The sequence below is a fragment of the Pelophylax lessonae genome (assembly GCF_965119305.1).
Source record: "Pelophylax lessonae genome assembly, chromosome: 5".
Lineage (NCBI taxonomy): Eukaryota > Metazoa > Chordata > Amphibia > Anura > Ranidae > Pelophylax > Pelophylax lessonae.
Window position 1 is genome coordinate 503,909,574 of NC_138772.1, and position 13,104 is coordinate 503,922,677.

The 13,104-nt window shown below is 44.0% G+C and overlaps 1 protein-coding gene across 2 annotated transcripts in view; it reads right to left on the reverse strand.

Annotated features, from left to right (window-relative positions):
• Positions 1 to 13,104, reverse strand: part of TRPS1 (transcriptional repressor GATA binding 1) — a 436,341-nt gene that overhangs the window by 308,206 nt on the left and 115,031 nt on the right. The gene's annotated exons all lie outside the window — the stretch shown is intronic.

Sequence of the window (13,104 nt, forward strand, 5' to 3'; positions counted from 1 at the left end):
GATACCGATCCGGAGCTACACACAAAGCAAGCGGCTGCAGTACAGAGCAAGACCGCTGCTTCATGTGTACGGCTCCTCCATTCACAGGTGGAGTGCATCTGATATCACTCCGCCTGTGAGCCGGGACTATACAGGAAGTAGCGGCTCCCATCCCATACTACTACTGCACCTAGTAAGGGATGGCTGAGCCGTTACTCCGCAAAAACCGGATCGGCCAGTGGATCGGTCAATGTTACCGATCCCCCGATCCATCAAAAATGGCCAAATCGGCACCGATATCCGATCGGAATATTGGATCGGTGCATCCCTAAAATAGACGTATGAGTGCTGCCAGCATTGCTGCGGAGGTTGAAGGGGTTGGGGGGTTCAGCCTGTCAGTGCTCAGACCATACACTGCACACTGCATCAAATTGGTCTGCATGGCTGTTGTTCCAGAAGGAAGTCTCTTCTAAAGATGATGCACAAGAAAGATTGCAAACAGTTTGCTGAAGACAAGCAGACTAAGGACATGGAATACTGGAACCATGTCCTGTGGTCTGATGAGACCAAGATTAACATATTTGGTTCAGATGGTGTGTGGCAGCAACCAGGTGAGGAGTACAAAGTCAAGTATGTCTTCCTACAGTCAAACATGGTTGTGGGAGTGTTGTGGTCTGGGGCTGCATGAGTGCTGCTGACACTAAGGTGCTACAGTTCATTGAGAGAACCATAAATTCCAACATACTGTGACATACTGAAGCAGAGGATGATCCCCTTCCTTCGGAGACTGGGCCGCAGGACAGTATTTCAACATGATAACGACCCCAAACACACCTCCAAGATGACCACTGCCTTACTAAAGAAGCTGAGGGTAAAGGTGATGGACTGGCCAAGCATGTCTCCAGACCTAAACCCTATTGAGCATCTGTGGGGCATCTTCAAACGGAAGGTGGAGGAGCGCAAGGTCTCTAACATCCACCAGCTCTGTGATGTCGTCATGGAGGAGTGGAAGAGGACTCCAGTGGCAACCTGTGAAGCTCTGGTGAACTCCATGCCCAAGAGGGTTAAGGCGGTGCTGGAAAATAATGGTGGCCACAAAAGTATTGACACTTTGGGCCCAATTTTAACATTTCCACTTAGGGGTGTACTCACTTTTGTTGCCAGCAGTTTAGACATTAATGGCTGTGTGTTACGTTATTTTGAGGGGACAGCAAATTCACACTGTTATACAAGATGTATATTCACTACTTTACATTGTAGCAAAGTGTAATTTCTTCAGTGTTGTCACATGAAAAGATAGAATTATATACAGTATTTACAAAAATGTGAGGGATGTACTCACTTTTGTGAGATTTTATATATATATATATATATATATATATATATATATATATATATATACATATTTTGTCTTTGTTTAAGTTTTTATTTTCCATTGTGACACTAGACATAAAATAAATAAAGTGCACCAAGGAAACAACTAATATAATTTTTACAAAGCAGACAACATAGACAGTAGTAGTTAATGAGATTAAAGATGTACTGTATCCACATTCTGAGCTTGGAACCACCTGTACACGATCCATTAGTTGAATGGGAAAGTTCGGTGCCAGTCTGCAGAATATTTTTTTCCTTTTATTTTCCATTAAAAAAAGGGATAGAGTTAGGACTAAGAAAGCTTCATAACATTACTGTGCTACTGTTGGAAATATAGATCGGCCAGCAACCAACATCCATCTCTTTCTTCTAATTCAATGAATGTCATCAGGAAGTAGAGGGAGACTTTACACCGCCACTAGGACAATTGTCTGATCAGTTTAAAGCTTGTACTGAATGAATACAGCTAACTGCATTGCCATGCCAGTACATGTCAACTATAAATCATGGATCTACAATAGAGAGAAAGCATTTGAATTTTGTTGACCTATCTGTAGAAAAAAAAAAAGGCGTTCTGACAATGTTTTTCTTGATCGAATGCTCATATTTCTACAAAAAATAGATACAAATACTGATTTAATACTTTATTTAACATGCTACTTGTTTTCCCCTTAAGACCCCATTCACACTAGCGCGACTTGTCAGGCGACTAGGTCGCCTGACAAGTCGCGGTGGGTCGCCTGCCATTGATTAGCACAGGACCCATTCTAATAGGAGCGACACAAGTCGCTCCGACTTAGAAAAAGGGTCCTGTACTACTTTGAGGCGACCTGCATTGACTTCAATTATATGAAGTCCGTGCATGTCGCGCCGAGGTCGCGGTGCACAGCAACCTCAGTCGCCCCAGCAAGTCGTGTCACCCCTGTGTGAATGGGCGCTAAAGTAGAAGTACAGCCAGTTGGTTCCGCACTCCTGTGACCCGTTTTCAGCAGACAGCGGGTTTTAACCTGCTGTCAGCTGATTTTAACAGAGCCGATCCAGGCTTGGGCAAGATCCCGACAATATGGTCAGGATCTGCCCACAACCCTGGATCTGCACCTGGCTCAGCCACTTAGCGAGCCACTGAGAACCTGAGCCAGCTGCTTCCACCCCGTCCACAGCCCAGAATTCAAGTGAGCAAGGGGATGTAGAGCAGACAGCGGTGACTGACAGCTACCAGCTCTCTGCTCACGAAGCTCTGAGTACTGAGCGATCAGCGGCCTTTGATCGCTCCGTTCTCTTTTGTAGAGCTGGCAGGGGACAGATGCATCAGGCCGATAATGCATCCACCTAGGTCAGTATGATTTTGGAAAAAAAAAAAGACATACTTCTCTTAACATAAAGAGCAAAACTGCCCTTTGTTTACCAAGTTTGGAGACCCCTTGCCCTACAAAAACAGGAAAATATATAAACATATAAATGATTGTTGGATAAACCTAAAGCACGTAGTTGGATAACCCTAAAATCCCAATGAAGATTCAAAAGATAAAATACGGGTATGGCGAGGTCAAAGAAAAAAAACAGAAAAATACTTGTTGATCTGAAATGCACACAGCTCCTACGTCCTTGTGGGCTGACAACACAAAGAATTTTTGAGGAATGAGCTGTGTTAGCCCCAGTTCACACTATAAGGGGTTCAGAAAATCTGCGATCCGTGCACATTTCTCAAATTGCACTGCACTGTTATCTGTGGCGGGTTTCCGTGCAGTGATAATTAAACCCTAAACACAGGTCGCAAATGCAGTGCGCTTGCCTGCATCAGATCGAATGTTACAAAACAAACATGTGATCTGGTTGCAGTGTGTTTCCAAAATTGGTGCATGCACGACTTTGGTGCGATGTGGTGTGATATGAACTCATTCAAAATCAATGGGCTCAAATCACACGCAATTCATATTATGAACTTAGACTTAGCCCTGCCCAGCTTTTTCTGATCAATAAGTCACTCCCACTCTCAAAAATAAGAATTAGGAGTGGTATTTGCGATAACACAGGGAGTGTGCAGAGGACACAGAACAGCTCTGAATTTCCGCAGATTTTTTTTTTTTTTAATTAACAAACCTAAAGGGAGCAAATACTTTAAAGCAGTGGTCCTCAACTCTGGTCCTCGGGCCCCACTAACAGGCCAGGTTTGCAAGATAACTAAATTACATCACAGGTGATCTCATTTTCTGCTCAGTGATTGCAGTATTCTAGTCTGCATCTCCCCAAGGTAATACTTAAAATCTGGCCTGTTAGTGGGTCCCAAGGACCAGGGTTGAGGACCACTGCTTTAAAGTACAAATAAAGACTCCTGTGTGGCAGTCTAAACAGGTCTCAAATCCACTAATTATGTGATGCAAGAGCATCATAAATTAAAAAATGTCCCTTTACCTTCCCTGACTGAGCCAAATCCTCCATTTGTGTCTCACCGGCTTCCCTTCCCAGACACTGCAGCTCACAGCAGGAGGGATTTAGCTGCAGAAGCAGTGCTGTCAATCCAGAAAGACGTAGGCAGGACTAGGTGAGTCTAACTTCAGACTGACAAGCTACAGGCTTATGAATCAACAGTGACAATGTTAACAGCCACACCCCCTGCAACATTCAATCGCACAGTAGCACAAGCAGCCGCAGACTACAGGAGGGACAATATGTGGTACAATAGGCAGCGCTAAAAAACACTAATAACAACATAAAATCATTAGGGAGAAAATCAGAGTCCATGCACAAAGCCCGTGATGAGAAGTGAACACACTTTCTGGCAGGATCAACAGGTGCTCTAAGTGTTAGAATCCACCACCGAGTGAAATGGCCTCTCACCTTAGGCTTATTGGATATAAGCATATGACTCAAAAACTCTTATAGCGATCTCCCCTTGGTGGATGGGATGTACTCCTTCTTGTACTTCACCTCCAAGAGACCTCACACTGAACAGAAGCAACACCACAGAGTTCCCAAAGCGGACTATGTTCTGCTCACAGATAGGCTTCAACCAGCAACTCCCCTTGAAACCATGAAATAGGGAAAAACACCGGGCAAGCCCATAGCGTGATACTGATAAACTTTATTCAAATGAAGTTAAAAGACAGCCTCTTACTTGTATTAAAAGGTGAAATCGCATCAAAATGCCCGTCGGCATGATTGTTTGATGCGATTTCACCTTTTAATACAAGTAAGAGGCTGTCTTTTAACTTCATTTGAATAAAGTTTATCAGTATCACGCTATGGGCTTGCCCGGTGTTTTTCCCTATTTCATGGTTTCAAGGGGAGTTGCTGGTTGAAGCCTATCTGTGAGCAGAACATAGTCCGCTTTGGGAACTCTGTGGTGTTGCTTCTGTTCAGTGTGAGGTCTCTTGGAGGTGAAGTACAAGAAGGAGTACATCCCATCCACCAAGGGGAGATCGCTATAAGAGTTTTTGAGTCATATGCTTATATCCAATAAGCCTAAGGTGAGAGGCCATTTCACTCGGTGGTGGATTCTAACACTTAGAGCACCTGTTGATCCTGCCAGAAAGTGTGTTCACTTCTCATCACGGGCTTTGTGCATGGACTCTGATTTTCTCCCTAATGATTTTATGTTGTTATTAGTGTTTTTTAGCGCTGCCTATTGTACCACATATTATTTACACAGGAATTGTATTTTGACCTGAGGAGTGCAGCTGCTTTTCGATTTATTATTGTCCTTCTGTGCCGATATTATTTTCTCTCACATTTACAGGAGGGACAACCCTGCTCTGAATTCAGGAGCAGTGCAGCAGAGTTGTCCCCTCATCACAGGAAGCTTCTTAAGGTGGGCTTTACTAGCAGGATAAGCAGGCATTTGTGAGACTTTGTAGTAGAGATGCATTTCCACTTAAAGCAAACTTCCAGCCAAAAATACAACTAGATCTTAAACAAAAAACCACGCCACCCCCACCCCCCTCTCATTTTTGGATATTTATTTTATTTTTTTCTATTTGTTTTGTACTTTTTGAAGTGTACAAATGTGTACTTATGTCCTAACACTGCCGCGGCGAGGTGTGTCATTTCCGCATCTGGATCAGCCCCTCCTCATTCCCCACGCTGCCTTCTGGGACCTGTGCCTCAGAAAACAACGAGGCCATTCAGAAAGCGCAGTGTGACTCACACATGCTTCACTGCCGGTTTCCCTTAGTTGCAATGGAGGCGCCTGTACCTGAGCCGATGGGGCAAATTGGCTTTGGGGGGGGCACATCGTGGGATCCCTGGACAGGTAAGCGTCCCTATATCAAAGGTCAGCAGCTACATTATTTGTAGCTGCGGACTTTTAATAGTTAATAGTTTAGTAGTTAATGCCGCTTTGATAATCACCCCAGTGGATACAAGGTGGGGGCTTATCAGATTTCAGTGACCCTCATTAAAGAGAGGTCAAAGAGGCGTTTGTTATTATATATAATGGCTCCACAAGACCTTTGATCCGATCACTGGGGTCACAACAAGGTAGTGTTTGTCACAGCTTATCACAACAAAACACACTAGGCTTTGGAGCTCCATGCACAGGTGATACCTGCAATGTGGGATCCCTTAGTATCTCCTTGTCCAAGCAGTTCTTGTAACAATGGTAACCCAGTGTGCATGGTGCCTAATGCAGAACTATGGCCTCCCATGCAAAAAAATGTGCTACAGCACTTAAGTGTAGATGTATCAAAGAGTCTAGCTGGCCGCCAGTAGCCTCAGGTGATTCACAAAGATGAAGCCAATCCTTCTACATAAGTTCCTGTTTATCTGCAGCACTCTCCTCCGGATTCGTTCAAAGTCAAGAACCTGATGTCCTATACTACAGATTATAGAGCTGAGTGTAATCTGAGAGCTGAGTGGAGGGAAAGGCTACACACTCTCCACACTCTCATTCTCATAGGAAAACATGCACAACTGAGGCTGTCAGTCACCTGCAGTGTGCTGGAGGGGGGCAGGGCCGCCTCCCGGGACTGTCTGGTGTCGGCATAGACCACGGGTGCTCAACCTGTGGCCCTCCAGCTGTTGCGGGACTACAGATCCCATGAGGCATTGCAAAGCTGACAGTTACATGCATGACTCCCAAAGGCAGAAGCATGATGGGACTTGTACTTCCGCAACAGCTGGAGGGTCACAGGTTGAGCGTCCATGGCATAGACTGTCAAATGTGAATCATGCAGATTGCAGAGGAAGGAGAGAGGCGACAGAAATGACATTAGGTGCTTTGGTTAGGGCCAAATACACACTATAAAAGGATATTCTTTCCTTTCAAAGTGCAGAGCTTAGGAATGCGACGCACACAGAGTGCAGAGTTTAGAGATGCCCCGCAGACAGCGTGCAGAGTTTAGGAATGCGACGCACACAGAGTGCAGAGTTTAGAGATGCCCCGCAGACAGCGTGCAGAGTTTAGGAATGTGACGCACACAGAGTGCAGAGTTTAGAGATGCCCCGCAGACAGCGTGCAGAGTTTAGGAATGCAACGCACACAGAGTGCAGAGTTTAGAGATGCCCCGCAGACAGCGTGCAGAGTTTAGGAATGCAACGCACACAGAGTGCAGAGTTTAGAGATGCCCCGCAGACAGCGTGCAGAGTTTAGGAATGTGACGCACACAGAGTGCAGAGTTTAGAGATGCCCCGCAGACAGCGTGCAGAGTTTAGGAATGTGACGCACACAGAGTGCAGAGTTTAGGGATGCCCCGCAGACAGAGTGCAGAGTTTAGAGATGCCCCGCAGACAGCATGCAGAGTTTAGGAATGCGACGCACACAGAGTGCAGAGTTTAGAGATGCCCCGCAGACAGCGTGCAGAGTTTAGGAATGCAACGCACACAGAGTGCAGAGTTTAGAGATGCCCCGCAGACAGCGTGCAGAGTTTAGGAATGCAACGCACACAGAGTGCAGAGTTTAGAGTTGCCCCGCAGACAGCGTGCAGAGTTTAGGAATGTGACGCACACAGAGTGCAGAGTTTAGAGATGCCCCGCAGACAGCGTGCAGAGTTTAGGAATGTGACGCACACAGAGTGCAGAGTTTAGGGATGCCCCGCAGACAGAGTGCAGAGTTTAGGGATGGCCCGCACACAGAGTGCAGAGCTTAGGAATGCCCTGCGCACCTTCAGTCTTTTTCCACAGCTGCCTATCTCTGCATCCCCCATCCACATCTCACTTTCACCCCTCTTACGTTCTGACCTCTGCATGCAACCCCCTCTCCACTGCCTCCCATCTCCCCACCCCCCTTATAAAGCTTCATCAATTTCCACTTTTTTTGCTGTATTAAGCTGAAGCACCCAGTCGGCTCTAGTACCTCCCTGCACACTGTAGGTGGCTCTGCCTCTCTCTAACTTGCAGGTAGACCATCCAATGGGGGTGTTGGCATCCACACTCGACCCTAGACTCCTGCATCTCCCTTGCCCCATCCTGAACTCATTGGGAGCCACTCAGGAGATCAGACCTGTGGGAGCTGTTGGGAGACAAGCCATCACTTGTAAATACTGTACAGAACCTGGACTTCTGTGTTTACAAGTGATATTGGTGAGCATGGAGAAGAGGACCCGAGCCAGAGGTGGTGGAACGGAGTTCCACCATGTTCGAACATAAAAAAAGTCCTGATAACATTCAATTACAATATGATTTGTGTCGCAATTGTATACGCTATATTGGATTTTCTTTATTTGCTATTTTTTTTCCCCCACGAAAGTGTAGTTACCCTTTAAGTATCAAGAGTTTGACTCATTCCTATTTTAGCACAGGCAGCATGAAACATCAAGCTCACATAACCCAACGTCATGTACGTTTATTATTTTTCTTTATTTTTATCCCAAATGGAGTGCTCTTTTAATGGTCCATGTTTTTTGCTAATTCCCCATGATTAGCCTGCTTTACATGGCTGTCTGATGACTGACCATATGGCCACAGCTGTCATCGATGTCCCCTCCGCGTTTATCGCACAGATAGAACTTTAGACGTGCTTTCTAAAATAGAGTCTTTTTTTCCAGGAAAGATTATCATGAACATTTTTCAAGCAGACATATTGTGTAAATACAAGCACATTTGTGGGACTTTTACATTAAAGAAGCCATCCGCAATCAGGCCATAACTTAGATAGACGAACAACACAACACATCAACGGCAGGACAAATCACAAATCACACAAAGGAGATTATAATGGGAGCCTAAACAATTTTTCAGTTAACAATTTCATGTGAAGCCATTCTCATTTTTTAACATTAGCCGGTACCCGCACTTTATACGAGCGGGGCTGCCGGCGCTATTAATAATTATTAGTGCTCCATTAGCATTTATATTCTGTGCAGGGCTGCTTTTGAAGTTCACAACGCACTCTCTAAAAGTTTCCTTCGTTATTTACCAAAATTAATTACACCTATTTATCAAGCTTGGAGAATGTCAGTTTTGTTGTTAAATATGAAAAATTCCCCAGTAAATGTCAACCAGGCGGCATCTTGTAAACAGTGCTTTAAAATGCATGATTATGCATGGTGCTGCTAATTAAGAGGACAGGCTGACACCGGGGAAAGGCTTTATTTTCTTAGGTGCCTGTTTAAATGCTTCAGTACATACAGGAAACAAGAAAGTTTTACAGAACATAAATCATTAGTGGTCAACGCAACGTTTTAGGGAGTCGTACGCACCCAGCAACTCTTATAAAGAACAATATATATCATATTTTTAAAGCATAACTAATACTGCCTGTGTGATCATCTAAACAAGTATCAACTCTAGTTATTATGCGATACACAAGCCTTATAAAGTAAACATAAAACTTTCTTTACCTTCCCTGACCTCCTCCATTTGTGTCTCACATGCTCCCCCTTCCAGACACTGCAGCTCACAGTGGGAGGGCTTTAGCAGCAGAGGCAGTGCTGTCATTCCAGAAAGCAGGGGCGGGGCTAGGTGTGGCCAGGCGCTGATTGACAAGCTACCGTCTTATAAATCAGCAGTGACAATACTGATAGACACACTCTCTGTACCATCATTCCAACTCCTTGTAGTATAAGCCGGCCCAGCCTAAGAGTAACTGAAAGCACAAAAATAGTCCGGCGCTCAAAACTCTCAGGACCTTCGTCCCTTTAGTATTGAAAGACAATTGGCGTGTGCGGATCGAAAAAGCAGGCTGTGTGGGAAAATGCACCAGGATGGAGGCTAAAACGAGAGCGCGGCACCTTTGCTTTGAATTCAAGACCGGTGCAGCATCATTACTACACCATTACTGGAAGCTGCGTTGAAGGCTCATTGTACCCTACTTCTCCTGTGGGTCACAGGAGTGTACTTCATTCTGCACTCACCCAGACTCAGCCGATAGCAGGCTAAAGCATTACTCAGCCAGTCCAGACTCCTGGGGAATCCCACTTTAATGTTGGGATCCACCCAGATGCCTGACCGGCAGCTGGCTCTGTCTTCCAGTCCAGACTCCTGGGTATCCTGACTGTAATGTTGGGATCCACCCAGATGCCTGACTGGCAGCTGGCTCAGTCTTCTAGTCCAGACTCCAGGGGGATCCGGACTGTAATGTTGGGATCCACCCAGATGCCTAAGCGGCTGCTGGCTCAGTCTTCCAGTCCAAACTCCTGGGGGATCCTGACTGTAATGTTGGGATTCACCCAGATGCCTGACCGGCAGCTGGCTCAGTCTTCTATTCCAGACTCCAGGGGGATCCGGACTGTAATGTTGGGATCCACCCAGATGCCTGACCGACAGCTGGCTCAGCCTTCCAGTCCAGACTCCTGGGGGATCCTGACTGTAATGTTGGGATCCACCCAGATGCCTGACCGACAGCTGGCTCAGTCTTCCAGTCCAGACTCCTGGGGGATCCTGACTGTAATGTGGGTTTCCACCCAGATGCCTGACTGGCAGCTGGCTCAGTCTCTCAAAACACCACAGAGAGCCTGAAGCAGCCACTCCTCCTTCCTCAACAGAACAGCGCTCCAGTGAGCACTGCAGGGGCAGAGCAAAGAGCTGGTGATCTGATAATCACCAGATCTCTGCTCACTGAAGACCGAGAACCAAGTGATCAGCGGTCTTTGATTGTTCGGTTCTCAGTCTTAAGAGGCAGCGGGGAACAGATGAAGCATCAGACCGATGCTCTATTCATCTTGGTGATTTTGATTGTTTTTTTAAAACAAATACTTCTCTTTTAAAGGAGAAGTACAGCCAACGCAAATATGCAGATATAATGAGTTCCTTCCCTCCACCAAAGCATGAAGCAGGCTGTCAATCCCAGCCTGGCCCATTTCTTTCAATGAGATCTTGCGGATTCCCACTGGCGTAAAGTTGGCCATACATGGAGCGAATTTCAGCCAACTCCTGATGAGAGAAATTTTACATTGTATGGTTGGTTTAAAAAGTAACTCCATTTTTGTTGAGCAAAAAAAAAAACCCCTCTGGGTGATCAATGTACATTACAAAGGATTTTAACAAACTTTGTTGCAGAGTCTTACTTGATTCTGTTCTGAAGAAAAAGCTTTTGTGTGCAGAGTGCATCTAAATGGGAGTAACTTTATCATTAATAATCAGCTTATGCACTTAAAAAGGTTCCAATGAGGAAAGTGGCAGAGTTGGCACCCCTTTACAAGTAACTAACCCTTTAGGAGTATCTAGCCAAATAAATTTGCAGAGGATGCCTCAGGACTAGTTAACACCATGAACATATATATATATGCAATCCTGTTCAATTCAAATGTGATCTGGGTGCAGTGCAATTTCAGCTCATTCATTTAAATGGGCTGAAATTGCGAGGGACCGCAGCAAAAGTAGTGCATGCACAACTTTAAAAAACAAACAGCAACCCGATTGCATGGTACTTTTGGTGCAGGGCTGCGAACTGGCCCTTCACGCAGACATATGGGAAAATCAGTGAGCTAGTCACACAAGCAGGAAATTACCTTTGTCATATGCATTGAATTTTAAAGAAAATTACAGTGCTGAAGATTGAAAAGGAAATTTTTAATAACGTTACATTTTTATGAACATTAAATTACAATATTACTTGCGTAGCAAATGTATATGCTATATTGTATTTGCTATATACACCTAACTTAAAAGGTAGCCCCACTTTCATGGGAAAAAAATATTGTAAATTAAAATAAAAAATAAAATAAGATAAATTATATATATATATATATATATATATATATATATATATATATATATATATATATATATATATATATATATATATATATATATATATATTATATATAAATAACTTATTTATCTTATTTTTTATTTTAATTTACAATATTTTTTCCCACGAAGGTGGAGCTACCTTTTAAGTCAGGTGTATTACGGCAGCCACGCTCCAGAATTAGAGCCATTGCTTTATAGCTGCAAACTGATCACTGCTCCAGACGTGCAACTGAGAAAGCACAGCATGGTGGGCGAGTGATTGCAGATGCATGTCATAGGCAGGGAAACATGTAGAGTGGCCAGCTGTCAATTTTCAGTGAAAGTCAAAATCTACATTCATATTCCAGGGATCCCGCTATAATCGGACCTGCAGATGCACATCTATACTGTATCCATTGGGAGTTCAATTTTTTTTAATACATTGGTTTCTGACATGTCCATTGATTGAATTTTAGAAAAATAGCTAAATACGTAGCATAACCACTTGACCTCCGGGAGATTACCCCCCCCCCCCCCCTTCGAGACTAGGACATTTTTGCAATACGGCACTGCGTTACTTAAACTGACAATTGCGCGGCTGGCTGTGCGACACTGTAACCAAATAAAATTGATGTCCTTTTTTTCTCACAAATAGAGCTTTGTTTTGGTGGTATTTGATCACCTCCGCATTTTTTTTTTTTTTTTTTTTGCGCTATAAACAAAATAAAACCAAAAAAAAAAAAAAAAACAATATTTTTTTTACTTTCTGCTATAAAACCTATCCAATAAAAAAATTTGTCCAAAATTTATTTTGCTACATGTTTTTGGTATAAAGAAAAAAAAAAACAATAAGCATATATTGATTAGTTTGTGCAAAAGTTTTAGCATCTTTAAACTAATAGATATTTGTATTTATTTTTATACTAGTAATGGCGGCGATCAGTGACTTATAGCGGAACATTAAGGGGTTTATTTACTAGAGCTCGAGAGTGCATATTCAGTCACACTTCTGCATAGAAACCCAATTAAACAAGCTGAGGTTAGAAGCTGATTGGTGTCTCTGCAGACGTGTGACTGATTTTGCACTCTCTAGCTTTAGTAAATAAACTCCTAACTGACACTTTTGGGAACCAGTGACACTAATACAGTGATTAGTGCTAAAAATATGCACTGTCACTGTACTAAGGACACTGGCTGGGAAGGAGTTAAACATAGGGCAGTCAAAGGGTTAACTGTGTGCCTAGCCAATGTTTTTGTACAGTGCTTTTACTAGGGGAAGAGATGGAATTAATTCCCTGCTTTGCAGAGATACAAATTCCATCCCTTCCCATCTGTCAGAATGGCGATCTGTCTTGTTTACATAGGCAGATCGCAGTTTTGTCTCTCTGCCTGATGATCGGCGGGTGGCAGAAGATATCAGGTACCGTCCACCGGACAATTGGCTTCCACTGTGTGCAATCACAGCCCCCTACCTGGAAGTCTCGGATCGTGTATATACAAGTGATCCGGCGCATAGGTGCTGCCCAGTAAAACTGCTATAGGGCTGACCTGAAGTGGGTAAATACATATACTGGAAATGTTTTTTCTGGATTCCGATTTCAGCCCATCCAGTCCTGGGAATTAAACAGCCCTGTCACACAG